We start from the raw sequence: 20,967 nt of genomic DNA on the forward strand, positions 1-20,967 counted from the left end.
GATTTTGGTTCCAGTCATTCTTTAAATGATGGTGCAAAAACATGGGTAAAACAAGCTGGGGATAAAGGTCCCCCAGAGCCTGCAGAGGTGATTGCTAGAGGGGCAGGTAATGTGTTAATAGTGATGAAGCCAGGACAGGAAAAATGGGAACATATTCCAGCAGACAGGTGTTATCTCAGAGAATAATAAATCTGCTCTTTCTTTTTAGTGTCCAATTCAAATATGGAGATGGTGGCTGATCGGTGTTACAGGCATGGTCCTTTCGGTCTCTGTCTCTACCCAACCGTAGTATCAACAAAGAGAAGAAGTGCCAGTCAAAGAAAATGTGGCATTGTGTAAAATTAAACAGAACCTATGGAGTTACTTGGCACAATTGATGAACATGAGCCATTTTTGTATGACAAAAACTGCTACCGCTACCAATATACTAGAGAATTGTATGGTAGCTATACCAACTCCCTTACAACTGTGGACAAACTCAATAGGGGGGTTTGTCCAAGATGAGGAGATTGAAGGAGATGTGATCCAAAATGATACATATAACCTGTATTACGCTTGTATAAACTGTACTGGAGAGGACTTCCTTACTGAAGACATGATAACTATAAAGACTCAAAATAATGCATCTGCTGAGTTATGTTATCAAATGACTTGTAATCAAAATAAAATAGGTAAAAATAGAAGGTAACAAAAGGCACAATGAACATATCATGTGCGGTTCACGTTCAGATAAAAATTTCAAGAGAATGAGGTAGCGAAAAACATGAAGTGCAACAAAACAGTAATCTCTCTCTCACATATACAACATGTAAAATTGCCCAAGGGGTGGATGTTTTCTTGTGGGAATACAACTTTTAATTATATTTCAGCTAACATAATAGGTGGGCCATGTGTTATTTCTAGATTAGCCCTAATGATGTATCCTTTGTTTCCATCCCATAAAGCTAAACGTCCAAAGAGGGGATTTTCCTGTTTAGCTGAAGATTGTAAGTATAATGTAAAAATATTTAGATTTGAGAGTCCTCAATGGTTGATACCTTTTAATGGCTAACTGAAAAGATGGTAACAAATTGCAAGCTTTCGAGACTACTCAGGCCTCTTCATCAGGCATAGTATACCACAAAATCTGAAGAGTCACATATTTATACACAATAAGACATACAAAAAATGCAATAGGTAAGACAGGTGATGAAAAGCAGAGTTATTATGGAAGAGATAAACAGATCTGGCTATAAATATTTTAGCAGTTAATAGATAAAGAGTGTGAAGGTTTTATTGTCCTGTGATTAGGTCCAGTGTTATGATGGCCTCACAAGTCTGAGGAGCAAATTCCTTAGTTGATGTAGAATGAGATAAATCCATGCGACACATTCATTCCTGTTCTGAAAGTGTTAAAGGTCACCATCAGTTTATATTCATGAAGGAAGCAAACAGACAACTGATGGACACGCGCTACTACAAAAAACTGGAGTCTGACCCTACACAGGACTATTACAAGGAACTAAACAAGTTGGTATCTTGTCTGCCTCACGAATCCATAAGAGCCGATGACCTGATACCAGAGAGTCCAAGAATAGGGACATTCTATATGCTCCCCAAAATCCACAAATCTGGAAATCCAGGAAGACCAGTTATTTCATGTGTGTGCACCCTTACTGAGCAAGTTTCTGGATGGGTAGAGTGTGTTCTTAAACCACTGGTAAAGAGTACACCCAGATACATTCAGGACATGACAGACCTACTGAATAAACTAGCAGCAATAGGTCCTCTACCAGAAGGAACCATCCTGACCACCATGGATGTGGAATCTTTGTATTCTAATATCCCACACAAGGATGGATTAAATGCCTGCAAAATCTTCATAGAAAATACAGGAATTGTTGCTGATTCTGTGGTCAAACTTACAGAATTCATCCTCACACACAATTACATTGAATTTGATAACAACATATATCTACAGGAAATGAAAGGCTAAAGAACCAAATCAATAAACAGGGTTGAAGTACATAAAATCCATATGGACCCATGTTATTGCATGCTGGACTTTAAGTCAGAACGGACCATCATATAAATATACTAGGAGGTCTCTGCTGAGCAGAGAAAAAAAGATGGCCACTAGAGTTCGTACAAATTCATAAAAATATCTTTATTGAAAATATAAATACCACATCAAAACAATTCGTATCTATGCACAAACAGACCACATCATGTGGACACAATGCTGGAGACCAAAACTATTGGATTACAAAGTTACACCATAAAAACCATGTGACACAGCGGCCACAATTGGTGAGCCTACGTATAGTAGATGATTAAGGGGAGGTAATGAAAAAAATATATACATTCTATCTCCAATATATAAATGTTGCATGTAAATTTGTCAATAAAATATAGAGTATTTCATCCTCCCAATTTGTTTAAATCTAATTATGACATCCAGAATACTTATAAATTATGGTTATTAAAGAACATACCCCATATTCAAATGAATGGCATTGCTCAAACATATACCTGGATAGTCACTTGGCCACCAAACGAACCGCTGTTGGCGTCACCCCGATGCACGTTTCGGTAAGAACCTTTTTCAAGGGGTATTCATGCATACTGATCACCCACCCTAATATACCCTGTGACAATTAGTGAAGTGTGCGCATGCTATACCGCCATACCGGAAGTATCCAGCGGCGCGCACAGGCCAATCACCTGACTTCCTACAGACGCATCCCAGTCACCATGGAGAGGCGTCACATGATCCACAGTCACGCGATCGGAAGTACCGCCCCCGTCGTCAGGGACGCCATCCCCGCTACATGCCTGGCCATGGAGTGACGCGGCCCCACCGCCGCAACCGTGGCGCACAGTAACCTTTCCTTGCAACCAGAAATTTTTTTAAACCTGTCCGTTTATAACGACCACAGACAAGATAAAGATTCCCAATTCACATCAGGACTATAAGATCCCAGGTACGTTCAGCTGCATCACATCTAATGTAGTGTACTTAATTATATGTACCAAATGTCCAGCTGGGGGTCTGAAGAATTTCAGAATATAAACTGATGGTGACCTTTAACACTTTCAGAGCAGGAATGAATGTGTCGCATGGATTTATGTCATTCTACATCAACTAAGGAATTTGCTCCTCAGACTTGTGAGGCCATCATAACACTGGACCTAATCGCAGGACAATAAAACCTTCACACTCTTTATCTATTAACTGCTAAAATATTTATAGCCAGATCTGTTTATCTCTTCCATAATAACTCTGCTTTTCATCACCTGTCTTACCTATTGCATTTTTTTGTATGTCTTATTGTGTATAAATATGTGACTCTTCAGATTTTATGGTATACTATGCCTGATGAAGAGACCTGAGTAGTCTCGAAAGCTTGCAATTTGTTACCATCTTTTCAGTTAGCCATTAAAAGGTATCAACCACTGAAGACTCTCAAATCTAAATATTTTTTTATCTACTGGCTAACAGGGTACAAGAATATATATTTTCCCTATAAGTATAATGTAAACCTTTTAACTAAATCAGAAATTCTAGGGTTATCCCTTACGATTGTAGGATCTCCTGCCATAGTCCCATATGCTGCTATGACTGTAGGGAGATTTTCTTGTCTTGTAGCTAGATCAATAAATGCTACCAGTAGAACCTTAGAAGATATATTATTAGATTTACAAATTTACCGGAAAAGCTGTCTTACAGAATAGAGCGACTATAGATTATTTGTTATTAATTCACCACCTTGGATGTGAAGAGTTTGAAGGTATGTGTTGTTTTAACTTGTCAGATCATAGTCAGGATTTGCAATTTCAGATTGATCAGTTACATGATGACATTGATCACATCACACAGAGTAATGGTAAATGGTGGGATTGGTTATTTTATTGGTTGCCTGATTTTGGTTATTTACGCTATATTTTAGGAATAATTTTTGCTATAATCTGTGCTTGTATCGCCTTATGCTGTTGTATACAATGTATTCCTTCTTTTATAGCAACGTGTCGTTCATCTGCTGAAGATATTCTCTTGAGATATGGTATTGTATGTAAATGATATATGGCTTCCAGATGATCAAGGGTGGTTTATAGTACTAAGGTTTTTAATGTCCATCAGGAATCCATATTGGTAGCCTGTCTTTAACCGCTTCCCGACCGCCCACTGTAGATAAACGTCCGCGCTGCCTGGGCTCTGTACAGCGCGGACGTTTAAAAACGGTGGGTGGTCTCGCAGTGCTCAGGACCCCCTGGGTCCTGCAAGCGCTGTGAGAGCGGTGCAGAGCGTTAGCTCTGACAGGGAACATCATCGGGACCTGATTAGATCAGGTCCCAGTGATGTTAACCCTTTGCTGTCTTCTATATGCTGCGATCTATGAAGTGAAGATCTCATATAATGTAATACATGTCTATTACATTACATGAGATCAGGGATCAGAAAAATAAAAATTAATGTCCCATACAGGGACTAAGTAAAAATGTTAAAAAAAATGTTTTGAAACTGTTAAAAAAAAAATACAAAATATATAAATAAAATATTAAACCGATAAATCCATATAGTTATGCAAAAATAAAAAAAGTACACATATTTGGTATTGCCGCGTCCGAAACAACCCGAGCTATAAAACTGTCACACTAATTAACTTCTTATGTGTACACCGTAATAAAAATAAATAAAAAACGGAGCAAAAAACTATGCTTTTTCCTCATATCGCCAAACAAAAAGTGGAAAAAAATGCGATGAAAAAGCAAAATGGAAATAGAAATGGTACCGCTGAAAACGTCATCTTGTTCCGCAAAAATCAAGCCGCTATACAGCTCCATCAGCCAAAAAATAAAAAAGTTATACCTCTCAGAATAAAGCAATTCAAAAAAAATATTTTTTCTATAAAATTGTTTTATTGTGTAAAAGCGCCAAAACATAAAAAAATATACAGTAAGTGTAGTATCGCTGTAAACGTACTGACCCGAAGAATAACGCTGCCTGATCACTTTTACCACACGCAGAACGGCATAAAAAAAAACCTCAAAACAATTCCTGAATTGTTGTTTTTTGTTAATTTTACATCCCAAAAACACGGAATAGAAAGCGATCAAAAAATGTCACGTACCCACAAATGGTACCAATAAAAAATGTCAACTCGTCCCGCAAAAAACAAGCCATCACATGACTCTGTCGGCCGAAATATGGAAAAATTATAGCTCTCAAAATATGGCGATGCAAAAACTAGATTTTGCAAAAAAAAAAAGCGTATCTTAGTGTGTGACAGCTGTCAGTCATAAAAACCCGATATAAATCTGGTATCTCTGTAATCGCACCGACCCGAAGAATAAAGTAATCTAATCAGTTATATCACACTAGGAACGGCGTAAAAAATAAATAAAACCAATTCTTCACCTGCTGATTTGTTTATTATGTCTCCCAAAGATCGCAGTATGGCTCGGCACACATTTATCCTGCGCTCTGCGCTGAGCACTTACGCCAGAGTTTCCGTGTAAATCTCTGAAATATGTGATTCAGCCGGAACCCATGACGGAAGATTCCCTGTAATGAGGCAGATATAGGCCACTGTGGATGCCCTCTGGCCTGTGATCCCACGGTGTCATTTGTTTTAGGCGTGCATAAAAGTGCGGTTGGCCACAGTTTTGTGCACTTCTGAAAAAAAGGACACCGCTAAACAGAGGCCAGATGGAGTCCAGAGTAACTCTGCTGCCTCATTACAGTGAATGGATCCCGCAGGGGTTTCATCTGAATTACATCACTTGGAAATTTAGATGGAAACCCCGATGTAAGTGCTCAGCCTAGAGCGCCGGATAAATGTTACGTAAAATGTTCCCAATAAAATCTTCAACTCAGTCCTCAAAAAAAGCTAGTCCCCACTCAGGTCCGTCATCTGTTAAAAATATAAGGGACTTCCAAGTTACTGGTAGCAGAAAGGCTCTGGAAAAGCGAAATGGCCCTTGCCCCCCAAAAGAAATTCAAAAAATTTTGTGCTCCCAAATCCAAATGCCTATTCTACAATATTTTGTTCTCCAATTGTCAAATTGCACTCCGTCCCCCCCAGATCTCGCCATATGGCTGAGCGGTACGATACAGCCACATATGGGGTATTGCCACTTTTAGAAGAAATTGTGTGACACATTTCGGCACCATTTTTACCCATTGCCCTGTGTGAAAATGTAAAATCTGAGGGTAAAACATTTTTTTGTGGTAAAAATATAATTATGCTTTTTTCACTGCCCAATGGTATAAATTTAAAAATTAAAAAATACTCACTACTTCCCTAGATGAATTCCTTGAGAGGTGTAGTTTACAAAATGGGGTCACTTGTGGGGGTTTCTGCTGTTTTGACATGTCAGCGACTCTTCAAATGTGACATGGTGTCTGCTGCCTATCCCAGCCAACATAGCGCTCCTTTCTCTTCCGAACCCTGCCGTACACCAAAGCAGTGGTTTTCCCCCACATATGGGGTATCGGCGTGTTCAGGAGAAATTGAACAACAAATTTCATGGTGCAATTTATCCTGTTACCCTTATGATAGTACAAAATTAGGGAAAGGAAAACATTTTTTGTGGGAAAAATGTGAAAATTTTATTTTTATGGCTCAATATTATAAACTTCTGTGAAGCAGCTGGGGGTGCAAGGTGCTCACCACACATCTAGATAAGTTCCCTAAGGGGTCTAGTTTCCAAAATGGTGTCACTTGTGGGGGGTTTCCACTGTTTAGGCACATCAGGGGCTCCCCAAATGCAACATGGCGTCCGCTAATTATTCAAACAAATTTTACATTCAAAAAGTCAAATGGCGCTCCTTCCCTTCCGAGCCCTGCCGTGCGCCCAAACAGTGGTTTTCCCTCACATATGGGGTATCAGCACGCTCAAGAGAAATTGCCCAAAAAAATTTTGGGTCCATTGTTTCCTGTTACCCCTGTGAAAATAAAAAAAATGGGGTCTAAAGTAACATTTTTGTGAAAAAAGTTAAATGTTCATTTTTTTCTTCCACATTCCAAAAATTCCTGTGAAGCACCTGAAGGGTTAATAAAGTTCTTCAATGTGGTTTTGAGCACCTTGAGGGTGCAGTTTTTAGAACGGTGTCACTTTTGGGTATTTTCTGTCATAAAGACCCCTCAAAGTGACTTCAAATATGATGTGGTCCCTAAAAAAAATGTTTTTGTAAATTTTGTTGGAAAAATGAGAAATTGCTGGTCAACTTTTAACCCTTATAGCTCCCTAACAAAAAAAAATTTTGGTTCCAAAATTGTGCTGATGTAAAGTAGACATGTGGGAAATGTTATTTATTAAGTATTTTGTGTGACATATCTCTCTGATTTAAGGGCATGAAAATTCAAAGTTTGAAAATTGCAAAATTTTCAAAATTTTCACCAAATTTCCGATTTTTTTCACAAATAAACGCATGTGATATCAAAGAAATTTTACCACTATCATGAAGTACAATATGTCACGAAAAAACAATCTCAGAATCAGGGGGATCCGTTGAAGCGTTCCAGAGTAATTGCTTCATAAAGTGACAGTGGTCAGAATTGAAAAAATTGGCCCGGTCACGAAGGCAAAAACGGGCTCTGGTGCGAAGTGGTTAAAGAACCCTTTAACAGTTCAGCTTATGTTAGCCTTGTAATTTTCCAAACGCCTGGACCTCATAGCTCTATTATCAATGTTTAGTTTATAGTATCAAGCAGTACCACATAGCTCTTTTATTAATGTTTAGTGAGAACGATGCATGTTTATATTCGTTAACAATATTTGGTAAGAATATGCTGTGTTTATAGAATGGTAAAACATCTGGTACCAGGAGCCTTTGCCATGTTTCATCTCCGGTGATATACAGTTATATGAAAAAGTTTGGGCACCCCTATTAATCTTAAGCTTATTGTTTTATAAAAATTGGTGTTTTTGCAACAGCTATTTCAGTTTGATATATGTAATAACTGTTGGACACAATAATGTTTCTGCCTATAAATGAGGTTTATTGTACTAACAGAAAATGTACAATCTGCATTCAAACAAAATTTGACAGGTGCATAAGTATGGGCACCCTTATCATTTTCTTGTTTTAAATACTCCTACTTTTTACTGACTTACTAAAGCACTTTTTTTGGTTTTGCAACCTCATTGAGCTTTGAACTTCATAGCCAGGTGCATGCAATCATGAGAAAAGCTACTTAAACTGGCCACTTGCAAGTTGTTCTCCTGTTTGAATCTCCTCTGAAGAGTGGCATCATGGGCTCCTCAAAACAACTGTCAAATGATCTGAAAACAAAGATTATTCAACATAGTTGTTCAGGGGAAGGATACAAAAAGCTGTCTCAGAGATTTAACCTGTCAGTTTCCACTGTGAGGAACATAGTAAGGAAATGGAAGAACACAGGGACAGTTCTTGTTAAGGCCAGAAGTGGCAGGCCAAGAAAAACATCAGAAAGGCAGAGAAGAAGAATGGTGAGATCAGTCAAGGACAATCCTCAGACCACCTCCAGAGAGCTGCAGCATCAACTTGCTGCAGATGGTGTCACTGTGCATCGGTCAACTATACAACGCACTTTGCACAAGGAGAAGCTGTATGGGAGAGTGATGCGAAATAAGCCGTTTCTGCAAGCATGCCACAAACAGTCGGCTGAGGTATGCAAAAGCACATTTGGGGAAGCCAATTTCTTTTTGGAAGAAGGTCCTGTGGACTGATGAAACCAAGATTGAGTTGTTTGGTCATACAAAAAGGCGTTATGCATGGTGGCAAAAAAACACAGCATTCCAAGAAAAACACTTGCTACCCACAGTAAAATCTGGTGGAGGTTCCATCATGCTTTGGGGCTGTGTGGCCAATGTCGGCACCGGGAATCTTGTTAAAGTTGAGGGACGCATGGATTCCACTCAGTATCAGCAGATTCTTGACAATAATGTTCAAGAATCAGTGATAAAGTTGAAGTTACGCAGGGGATGGATCTTTCAGCAAGACAATGATCCAAAACACCGCTCCAAATCTACTCAGGCATTCATGCAGAGGAACAATTACAATGTTCTGGAATGGCCATCCCAGTCCCCAGACCTGAATATCATTGAACATCTGTGGGATCATTTGAAGAGGGCTGTCCATGCTCGGCGACCATCAAACTTAACTGAACTGGAATTGTTTTGTAAAGAGGAATGGTCAAAAATACCTTCATCCAGGATCCAGGAACTCATTAAAAGCTACAGGAAGCGACTAGAGGCTGTTATTTTTGCAAAAGGAGGATCTACTAAATATTAATGTCACTTTTCTGGTGAGGTGCCCATACTTATGCACCTGTCAAATTTTGTTTGAATGCAGATTGTACATTTTCTGTTAGTACAATAAACCTCATTCAAGGCAGAAACATTACTGTGTCCAACAGTTATTACATATATCAAACTGAAATAGCTGTTGCAAAAACACCAATTTTTATAAAACATTAAGCTTAAGATTAATAGGGGTGCCCAAACTTATTCATATAACTATATTTGATCGGTGTTAAGTGACATCGGAAGAGCTGGTCACTCAGAAGAAAGATACTATATTGAACAAATAGACTCTGTCAGAACTTGTGTAACATTTGGTTACGCAAACATTTTGTTTTTAAACAAGATATAAGCTAGTGAAGTTTTCAGCTAAGACAGAAGCCTGTTGACCTGTGGACTAAAAGGGGATGCCCCGACGACGCAGTGTGGATTCATCCCAGGACTTTTCTTGGTCTTCGCTATTTTGCTCCTCACGGCTGATGTCTCCCAGACAGATGATGTATGTTGCTCCTGGTGAAGTTTTTCCTGTATAGTGTGCGCTGTAAGTACTTTACCTTTGTGATTTATATTATGCAAAGGTGTACGCAATATCACACTATTTCCTATTTTCTGTAATCATTTAATTATAATAAAAATTAATTGCCTTCTTTAAAGCCGCATCCGAGCCCTTTAAATACTTGGCAAAACATAACCCTAGCAAAAACCTAACCCTAGCACAACCTTAATCCCAGCACAATCTTAACCCTAGAGTTTATTTTTTACAGCTTTCCTCGTGCAGTATAAGTGATTAGATGACTTTATTCTCCAGGTCGGTGCGATTCCAGCGATACCAGATTCATATCGGGTTTTTATGATTGACAGCTGTCACACACTAAAAAATCCCTTTTTTTTTGCATCGCCATATTTAGAGAGCTATAATTTTTCCATTGGTACCATTTTCGGGCACGTGACATTTTTTGATCGCTTTCTATGCCGATTTTTAGGAGGCAGAATAAACAGAAACCAACAATTCAGGAAATTTTTTTTATGCCGTTCTGCGTGTGGTAAAATTGATAAGGTAGCTTTATTCTTCGGGTCAGTACGTTTACAGCGGTACCACATTGATATCTTCTTTTTATGTTTTGGTGCTTTTACACAATAGAAAAAATATTTTTTTTTGCATTGCTTTATTCTGAGAGATATAACTTATTTAAATTTCAGCTGATGGAGCTGTATGGCGGCTTTTTTTTTGGGGGGGAGGCAAGATGACCTTTTCGGCGCCACCATATTTATTTACAGTTGTCTTTTTAATCGCATTTTATTCCATTTTTTATTTGGCAGTATGATGATAAAGCATCGTTTTTTGCTTTATTTTATTTTTTTTACCATGTTAACTAAAGAGATTAACTAGTGGGACAGTTTTATAGGTCAGGTCGTTCCAGATGCGGCAATACCAAATATTGCTGCTGGAGACCCTTAGGATGTCGGCAATGGATCACCCCCCTGGCTGGCTGGATGAGCAAGTGGCTGGATCGCCGACTGTGGAGCCCGGACGGCACCAGGAGCATCTTCCCTGCAAGAACGGAGCCCAACAAATTTAGGTTAATTCATCATGTCTCTTATCCAAGGGGTAGGTCGGTGAATGATGGAATTGCAACAGAATTATGTTCCGTTGTTTTATACCTCTTTTGACGAGGCGGTGGGATGGGTCAAGAAATAAGGAAAAACGTTAGACTGCTGGATTGTTTCTGGGACGGAGCATATTTCATAGATCGTTGCCTGCCAATAAGCTGTTCCATTTCTTGCTCCTTGTTTGAGGCATTCAGTTGCTTCCTGGAATGGGTTGTCCGAGACGTGTCTGGGGGGTACCAATCATTCATTATCTGGACGATTTTTTGTGTTTCAGCCCGAAGGATTCACCGCTGTGTGAATCCACATTGCATGCCATGAAATTGATTGCCGAGCTGTTTGGAGTCCCCCTGGCTTCTGAAAAAACCGAGGGCCTGGCGTCTTGTATTTGTTTTCTGGGGATCGTTATTGATTCAGAGAAGTGGAAACTCAGATTACAAGAGGAGAAAGTGGTGGTGGCAAGGGCTAGGTGGCTGAAAAAGATTACATTGAGGGAGACACAGTCGCTGCTAGGCAAGTAGAATTTTGCATGTAGGGTAATGCCCATGGGGAGGGTCTTCTCCAGAAGCTGGTAAATGCAACGGCGGGGGTAAAGGCTCTTCATCATTACATTAGATTTGTCGGTGTGGGACACTTTCCTCGAAGCGTATAATGGGCGTTTTGATAATGGAAGAGGTAACAGACAAAGTGGACACAAAAGCACAGGTTTTGGCGCTTATTTCAAGGGCCAGTGGTGTGCAGGGGAGTGGCCCCAGAGTTGGAGAGTGGAAGGGCTGTTAAAAAACGTAGCGTTGCTGGAAGTTTTCCCAATAATGTTTGTGGTGACACTGTTGGGTCATCAATTTCAAAACAAACGGATTAGTTTCCGCTGTGATAACATGGGGGTAGTGTTGGCGATCAACAATATTACGGCATCTTCTCCACCAGTAATCAGGGTGTTACGGTAACTGGCATTGGAATGTTTAATAATGTATAACAGCTTCTCACATTCCAGCTGAAAGGAATTCAATTGCTGATGCCCTTTCTCGTTTCCAGTGGGATCGCTTTCGGTCGCTGGCCCCAGATGCAGAGGAGAGGGGGCTCGAGTGCCCACAACACTTATGGAACTTGGTATTTGTGCAGCCCAACCATTAATTAAATGATCCATATCCCTTAGCACATGGAAGGCCTATCAAGCTGCTTGGGGGCTGTGGGAGGGTCGGCTGAGGGGTATCAAAAATACCTTGCCTGAAGAAGATCAGGTAGGCTTGCTGCTCCTACGGTTAGGGGAGGGGGCTCAAGGTTAATCGGTTGATTGCAGCTTTGGCATTCGGCTTTAAGATCAGGGGTGGTAGGGATCTGACAAAGAATTTCCTAGTGAAGCAAGCAGTTAAGGGTATTCGTAGGGGGCGGGCACAGAGGGATGATCAGCACCCGGTTTCGTTTAAGCTCCTGAAATATTTGGGAAAGGAACTGGGAGGTATTTGTAGCTCGGAGTATGAGGTAAGGCTTTTCCTGTTAGTGCCCCAAAAAATGCCCAGGAAAAACCTAAGGGTTAGCGAGCTAGTAGCTCCATCTAAGAAGAAAGGCGGGGGGTACTAGCAGGAGATGTGTTTGCAACAAAACAAGGTGTTGAATTTTGGTTGAGGCTTTCAAAAACAGACCAGTTAGGAAGGGGAAAAAAAGGTATGGTTAGGAGAGGTGCAAGGGTCAGGGATGTGTCCTTTAAAAACTTTGAGTCCTCCAGGGGACTGGGGCAGAATTCAGACGTACCATTGTTGTGTCACGAAGATTGAACATTATTGCAGTATCAATTCACCGTCTTTTTTAGGATGTGCTTGAACAAGTTGGGGTTGGATCCGTGTAATTGTGCCCCTCATTCTTTTTGGATAGGGGCCGCTATGGAGGCGGTGGCTTGCGTCCTGAATTTGAATATTGTAAAATGGATAGGGAGATGGGAATCGAGGCGGATTTTGTCTTGCGTGAGACCGGAGTCGACAGTTAACTTGTGAAAAAAATGTGTATTGTTGTGTTCTGATCACATGTTGTTTCTGGATAGGTTTCCCTCTATTGATTTGGATAATGGGCCACGCCTATGTCCACTGGGCGCGGTGTGGGCAGACATACGACGAGATGGAAGGCAACTCAGTGCTTCAAGGGAGAAAGCTGTTACTCGCTGGCTTGGGTTTAGGGGTATGGGGTGGAACAGGTTGTTGCGGCAGGTGAATAATTTTGTCCATTTAGATCGCCCCCCCAGACATACTGTTATTACACGTAGGGACGTAGGGGGTAATGATTTAAGGGTTCGGCCGTGTAGGGATCTAATCAGAGACGCGATTTATTACGGCTTTGGGCATCTTTTCCGGGGATGATAACGATCTGCTCCGAGATTGTTCCCCGAAAGAAATGGCAAAATGCCTGGTCCATAAAGAGTTTGAATAGAGCACAGAAGAAGGTGAACAGAGCGGTTTCCAATTTTGTTTCCAGAAATGGGGGGGCGTCAATTCGGCATTTTGATTTGGAGAATGGCTCGGAAGATTTTTGGTTGGCTGACGGAGTTCATTTGAACAACTTCGGAATTGATTTATGGTCATTAGCTTTACAAGGGGGCATCGAGCAGGCGATGTTTATGAAAGGAAAGGGGGTCTCGAGTACTTAAGGTTGTCAATTACTCTTGTGGTGGCGTGCTTTAGGGTCCTTGAAGTTGGTTATAAATTGGTATGGGAGTGTCAACAGGACATGGATCCCTCAGTTATAAGTGGTATTTGGGTCTGGTGATTTATGGGACTTATGACAAAGGAATATCGAGTCCCGGGTGTGGCGGTTTTAACCGTTTCTGAACCCCCTTTCGAGGGGGTTCTTGGAGCTCCTGAGCTTGAGGTTCGCAGCTGGGAGTAAGTGTGGTTTATCTCATTGGGGTCACCAGACTCTTCTTGGCTTCAAGGACCCTAAGACAATTTGTTTATATAACACGGTTTTAATTGCTACTGCTATAATAAAGGGCCACTGTGGCCAATTGTATCCAAGCCACAATGTCTGTCGTTCTTGGGGTTAGAAGATGGGGGTGAGGGTCAACTCACCAAGGATTGGCAATACCAACGTCGACTGTTCCTCAGGGACCTCCCACTGGGTGGATGTGCCTTAAGTACCCAGTGCCTCACAGCAATAGGCTGGGGATGCATTAGGAATATTCCTTTAAGAATTAGGAAGTGATGCCGCCGCTCTAGGCATTCCACCAGGAAACATGCACACAGCAAGAAGAGGAACACAGTGCGCAGCCTGGATGGCAGCCTTGCATGGTGAGCGATAGGAAGCCATGGCGACACGCCGCCAGGGATGTTACAAAAAGTTTAATGTTTTTCATCATACTCACTTCAGAGTGACGGAATTTTCTTATTACTTTTTATGAATTCTCAATATATCAGAAAGTCCCAAAATCAAAGATAGACAAAGAAATTTATTTATCTATTAACATTTTTTATTATTTATAACAAATATTATATTAAATTTAAATAAATTCAATCAATAATAACAGAAAAACTGCACAGGAAATGTTATACATAACAGTAAACAAATAAGGGCTATGTAATGATTGTATTTGCCCTGTCTTTGGTATAAGCTGTAACGGGTCTGGGAGGCGGAACCTCTGGGCTACTATACAAGGGGGCGGTCCTTGTAAGGGAGCGGGTGGCGACCAGGCAGGCAGTCACAGCAGGTGACCGGGACAGTCTCTGGGTGTAGGGGCAGGAGGTCACGGCAAGTGATCGGGGCAGTCTCTGGAAAACGGGCTGGAGGTCACGGCAAGTGACCGGGGCAGTCTCTAGGTAAAGGGTAGGTATGACCTGTGATGGCTGAACCTCCAGGTAGGCTAGCAAGGCAGATGGAGGATGTGTGCTCCCAGGTGAGCAAGCGAGAGTCTCTGGAATAGCAGGTGGTCACAGCACGTGACGGCGGAGCCTCCGGGCAGGCAGGTAGCGGAGAAGCGCTCCCAGGTGAGCGGGCAAGAGTCTGGAATAGCTGGTGGTCACAGCACGTGACAGCGGAGCCTCCGGGCAGGCAAGCAGGCAGGTAATGGAGAAGCGCTCCCAGGTGAGCGGGCAAGAGTCTGGAATAGCTGGTGGTCACAGCACGTGACAGCGGAGCCTCCGGACAGGCAAGCAGGCAGGTAGCGGAGAAGCGCTCCCAGGTGAGCGGACAAGCTGGTCCATAGACAGACTGACCGGAGTTGTAAGGCAGACCGTCGGACCTCAGGCAAGCAGGCAGGTAGCTGATGTGCGCTCCCAGGTGAGCGGGCAAGTTGGTCCTTAGACAGACTGACCGGAGTTGTAAGGCAGACCGTCGGACCTCAGGCAGGCAGGCAGGTAACAGGAAATCAGGCAGGATTAGGACAGCAAGCTGGCAGGAATCTGGCAGGTAACTGGCAACGGGACCTGAGGGCTGAAGCAGAGTAGAACGGTGCAACAACATTGCTCGGGCACCTCCATTTTGGAGGAGGTGCCTTATATATGGTAAAGTCCTCCGGCCATTGGCCGGGGACTCCTTAGGACGGCGCGCGCGGCCCCTTTAAGAGGGAGGGAGAGCGCGCGTGCGCGCCCTAAGCACAGTGGCCGGGAAGGAGCGCGCGCTGCCAGCAGAGCGGGAGAGGGACGCCGGGCACGGAGCAGAGCGGTGAGGGGAACAGCGTCCCTGCCTAGCAGAGGGCAGGGACGCCGGCACTACAGTACCCCCCCCTTTAGGCCCCCCCTTTTTTAGGCCAGATAGAAATTTAGCTAGGATGAGAGGGGCATGGATGTTCTCCCGGGGCTCCCACGTTCTCTCCTCAGGACCAAACCCCTTCCAATCTACCAGAAAAAAGGTCTTTCCTCTTACCCTTTTGGTGGCAAGAATGTTCTCTACCTCAAACTCGTCCTCAGCAGAAACCGGAGCAGGAGGCGTACCTGTAGACTTGGAAAAAGAGTTAAGCACCACGGGTTTGAGGAGAGATACATGGAAGGAGTTAGGGATACGCAAGTTGGCCGGGAGTTTCAATTTATAGGCCACCGGGTTGATCTGACTGATGACCTCCAGAGGACCGATGAACCGAGGCCCTAACTTGTAAGAAGGTATCTTGAGTCGGACATATTTAGATGAGAGCCAGACTTTATCTCCTGGACGAAATTGTGGAGGATCCAGGCGTTTTTTGTCAGCGTGTCTTTTCATACGCTCGGATGACAGAAGGAGTGCGGACCGGGTACTCTCCCATATGGAGGAAAATTTGCTAACGAGAGATTCCGCAGCCGGGTTGTCCACAGAGGTGGAGACAGGAAAAGGAATCCAAGGATGCTGACCAAAGACTACAAAAAACGGGGATTTGGAGGAGGATTCGCTCTCGTGATTATTATAAGAGAACTCGGCCCATGGTAGGAGATCCACCCAGTCAGAATGGTGGGCATTAACGAAGTGCCGGAGGTAACTGGTCAGGTTCTGATTGATCCGCTCCACTTGACCATTGGACTGTGGGTGGTAAGCGGAAGAGAAGTCCAGGGTGACGTCTAGTAGTTTACAAGTGGCTCTCCAGAAACGTGAGGTGAACTGTACCCCACGATCCGACACGATGTGGAGGGGCAGGCCATGAAGACGGAAGATGTGGCGGATAAAGTCTTTAGCCAGCTCGGGTGCAGACTGAAGGCCTGGCAGGGGAATAAAGTGAGCCATCTTGGAAAAGCGGTCAGCGACCACCCAAATGACCGTACAACCGGCAGAGACGGGGAGATCAGTTATAAAGTCCATTGCTATATGCTGCCAGGGGGCAGCAGGTACAGGAAGCGGAAGGAGGCGTCCGGCTGGCAGATGTCTCGGGACTTTGTTGCGGGCGCAGGACACACAGGCAGAGACAAAGTCTATTATGTCCTTGTGCAGGGTAGGCCACCAATAGTGCCGGGCAATAAGCTGGAGGGTCTTTTTCTGACCGGCGTGGCCAGCTAGTTTAGACGAATGGCCCCAGTGTAGGATCTTCTCCCGATCAGGTACTGAAACAAACGTCTTACCGGGAGGGAGACGATTTAGACTCACGGGAGCCACCTGCATTACTCTGGCGGGATCGATGATATGTTTAGGTTCTTCCTCGAGATCGGACACCAGAAAGGATCAGGACAAGGCGTCTGCTTTGACGTTTTTATCAGCCGGGCGAAAATGAAGAACAAAATCAAAGCGAGCAAAAAACAAGGACCACCGGGCTTGGCGCGGGTTCAGTCTCTGGGCATGCTGGAGGTAAGCCAAGTTCTTGTGGTCAGTGTAAATTATTACCGGATGAAGAGCCCCCTCGAGTAGGTAACGCCACTCCTCCAACGCCAGCTTGATGGCCAATAACTCTCGGTCTCCTATGGAATAGTTGCGCTCAGAAGAGGAGAAGAGTTTGGAGAAGAAGCCACAAGTTACCATTCTCCCGGAAGATGATTTTTGAGTAAGTACCGCTCCGGCTCCAGAGGAGGAGGCGTCAACTTCCAGGAAGAACTGCTTGTTGCCGTCCGGGCGATGCAGCACCGGGGCGGAAGAGAAGGCCTGTTTTAGGGAAAGAAAGGCCTCCTCTGCTTCGGGCGGCCACTCTTTGGGATTAGTACCCTTACGGGTGAGCGCGGAAATTGGGGCAGTCCGGGAAGAGAAGTGCGGTATGAAGAGGCGGTAATAGTTGGCGAAGCCCAGGAACCGTTGAATAGCCTTCAACCCCTCTGGTCGGGGCCATTTCTCGATGGCAGACAGTTTCTCAGGATCCATTTGTAGGCCGGTCTGAGAGATAATGTAGCCCAGAAACGGAAGCGAGGTCTGCTCAAAGAGGCACTTCTCAAATTTAGCATAGAGATGGTTCTGCCTGAGCCTGAGCAGGACCTGACGAACGTCCCTCCGGTGAGTCTGGAGATCCGGAGAGAAGACCAAGATGTCGTCCAGGTACACCACTACGCAGGAGTAGAGAAGGTCCCGGAAGATGTCATTGACCAACTCTTGAAAGACGGCAGGAGCGTTACAGAGGCCAAAGGGCATTACCAGATATTCATAGTGGCCGTCCCGGGTGTTGAATGCCGTCTTCCATTCATCCCCCTGATGGATACGAACCAGGTTGTACGCCCCACGGAGGTCCAGTTTGGTGAAGATTCTAGCCCCCCTCAGACGATCAAATAACTCCGGAATGAGCGGAAGGGGGTACTTATTCTTCACCGTGATCTGGTTAAGGCCTCTATAGTCTATACAGGGACGGAGAGAGCCGTCCTTCTTTTTGACGAAAAAGAAGCCTGCTCCCGCCGGGGAGGTAGATTTCCGGATGAATCCCCTGGCCAGATTCTCCTTAATATATTCGGACATCGACCGGGTCTCAGCAGCGGATAATGGATAAATACGCCCACGGGGAGGAGAAGTACCAGGTAACAGGTCGATAGGGCAGTCGTATGGTCTATGAGGGGGTAGTGTCTCTGCCTCCTTTTTATTAAAGACATCAGCATAAGTCCAATAAGGAATCGGAAGTCCAGGTAGATTAGCTGGGGTAGGAGAAGGACGGACGGGATGAACGGGAACCAGACAGGTCTTATGGCAGCCCTGTCCCCAGCGAAGGACTTCTCCGGTCTGCCAGTCAAGCACGGGTGCATGTCTCTGGAGCCAAGGTAGGCCTAGCAAGAGGGCGTGAGAGAGTCCAGGCAGAACATGGAAGGAGATACTTTCAGAATGCAGCATTCCCACCTGCAGAGTAATGGATTCGGTGATGAGTTGGATGGGGCGTGGTAAGAGCCCCCCATCCACGGCAGCAACAGACAAGGGTACAGCCAGAGGTTTGGTGGGGATGCGGTATTTCTCTACCAGGGACTGTGAAATAAGATTCCCGGCTGCTCCAGAGTCCAGTTGGGCTAGTTCGAAATAACGGTTCTCCCCGTAGACGATTGAAACTGACAACAGCAGGGATGGAGAGGATTTATTCTTGTCTAGGTGGACCTCTCTGAGCGAACCTAGACACAGGCGTTTCCCGACCTCTCCGGGCAGGCACGGATCCGGTGCTCCTTACTGCCACAGTAGAAGAAGGTCCCCTCGGCACGGCGTAAGTCCTGACGGGTCTTGACCATCTTGGTCTGGTCGACCTGCATAGGCTCAGGAGGGTGTACCTGGTTAGAGACAGAAGGAGTGACGGGTTTCTGAAAAGTAGGAGCTAGACGTGGTAACCTCCTCTCACGGGTGACCTCTCTGGCACGCTCCTGGAACCGTAGGTCAATCCGGGTGGCAAGAGTTATCAGGTCATCGAGAGTGGTAGGAATGTCCCGACCGGCAAGTTCATCTTTAATACGGCCGGACAGACCCTCCCAGAAGACGGAAACCAGAGCGTCGTTATCCCAGGCCAGCTCCGAGGCAAGGGTACGGAACCGTATGGCATATTGGCCCACGGTGAGACTTTCCTGACGGAGGCGTAGCAATGATGATGCGGATGAGGTCTTCCGTCCGGGTTCGTCGAAGACTTTCCGGAAAGCCGTGAGAAAAGCAGGCAAGTTGGACACCAGGGGGTCTCCTCTCTCCCATAGAGGATTTAGCCAGGCCAGGGCCTCCCCGGTGAGATGGGACATGATGAATGCAATTTTGGCTCGGTCGGAGTTAAACTGGTGGGACAATAGTTCAAAGTGCAGGGTGCACTGATTTATGAAGCCCCGAGCCTGGGCGGAGTCGCCTCCGAAGCGAGGAGGTGCAGAAAGCCGAGGTCCGGGGTAGGAAATCATGGTGTTAGTGGACAGCGGAGCTGCCGGATTGCGAGACATGGCACTGGCGGAGGTTGTTGGTGGAGCAGTCAGAGTGTCCAGGCGAGTATTGACATTCCGCAGGTGACCCAGGATGGACTCCTGTTGGGACCTTTGACGGGACAGTTCATGACACAGGTCCGAGAGCGAGGGAGCTTGGGTGCCACCGGGTTCCATGGCCCGAACAAACTGTAACGGGTCTGGGAGGCGGAACCTCTGGGCTACTATAGAAGGGGGCGGTCCTTGTAAGGGAGCGGGTGGCGACCAGGCAGGCAGTCACAGCAGGTGACCGGGACAGTCTCTGGGTGTACGGGCAGGAGGTCACGGCAAGTGATCGGGGCAGTCTCTGGAAGAACGGGCTGGAGGTCACGGCAAGTGACCGGGGCAGTCTCTAGGTAAAGGGTAGGTACGACCTGTGATGGCTGAACCTCCAGGTAGGCTAGCAAGGCAGATGGAGGATGTGTGCTCCCAGGTGAGCAAGCGAGAGTCTCTGGAATAGCAGGTGGTCACAGCACGTGACGGCGGAGCCTCCGGGCAGGCAAGCAGGCAGGTAGCGGAGAAGCGCTCCCAGGTGAGCGGGCAAGAGTCTGGAATAGCTGGTGGTCACAGCACGTGAAAGCGGAGCCTCCGGGCAGGCAAGCAGGCAGGTAACGGAGAAGCGCTCCCAGGTGAGCGGGCAAGAGTCTGGAATAGCTGGTGGTCACAGCACGTGACAGCGGAGCCTCCGGACAGGCAAGCAGGCAGGTAGCGGAGAAGCGCTCCCAGGTGAGCGGGCAAGCTGGTCCATAGACAGACTGACCGGAGTTGTAAGGCAGACCGTCGGACCTCAGGCAGGCAGGCAGGTAACAGGAAATCAGGCAGGATTAGGACAGCAAGCTGGCAGGAATCTGGCAGGTAACTGGCAACGGGACCTGAGGGCTGAAGCAGAGTAGAACGGTGCAACAACATTGCTCGGGCACCTCCATTTTTGAGGAGGTGCCTTATATATGGTAAAGTCCTCCGGCCATTGGCCGGGGACTCCTTAGGACGGCGCGCGCGGCCCCTTTAAGAGGGAGGGAGAGCGCACGTGCGCGCCCTAAGCTCAGTGGCCGGGAAGGAGCGCGCGCTGCCAGCAGAGCGGGAGAGGGACGCCGGGCACGGAGCAGAGCGGTGAGGGGAACAGCGTCCCTGCCTAGCAGAGGGCAGGGACGCCGGCACTACATAAGCAAAGTAAACACCACAAGATATAAATAAATGAACATAAATTAACTATTTGAGTTATTGAAAAGATAACAAGTGGGATTTTTCTTATTACTTTTTATGAATTCTGAATATATCAGAACGTCCCATGATCAAAAATAGACAAATATATTTATCTATTATATTTTGT

At 45.2% G+C, this 20,967-nt stretch overlaps 1 long non-coding RNA gene across 1 annotated transcript in view; it reads left to right on the forward strand.

Moving 5' to 3' along the window:
* Positions 1-975, forward strand: part of LOC141207892 (uncharacterized) — a 33,559-nt gene extending 32,584 nt beyond the window's left edge. The window contains exon 3 of the long non-coding RNA XR_012278206.1: positions 209-975. This is a non-coding gene — a long non-coding RNA (uncharacterized lncRNA). The remainder of the gene's footprint in view (positions 1-208) is intronic.
* Positions 976-20,967: the final 19,992 nt, after the last annotated feature.

The sequence above is a fragment of the Phyllobates terribilis genome, unplaced genomic scaffold (genome assembly GCF_046119375.1).
Source record: "Phyllobates terribilis strain yellow unplaced genomic scaffold, ASM4611937v1 Scaffold_164__1_contigs__length_4228542, whole genome shotgun sequence".
In the NCBI taxonomy this organism is placed as follows: domain Eukaryota; kingdom Metazoa; phylum Chordata; class Amphibia; order Anura; family Dendrobatidae; genus Phyllobates; species Phyllobates terribilis.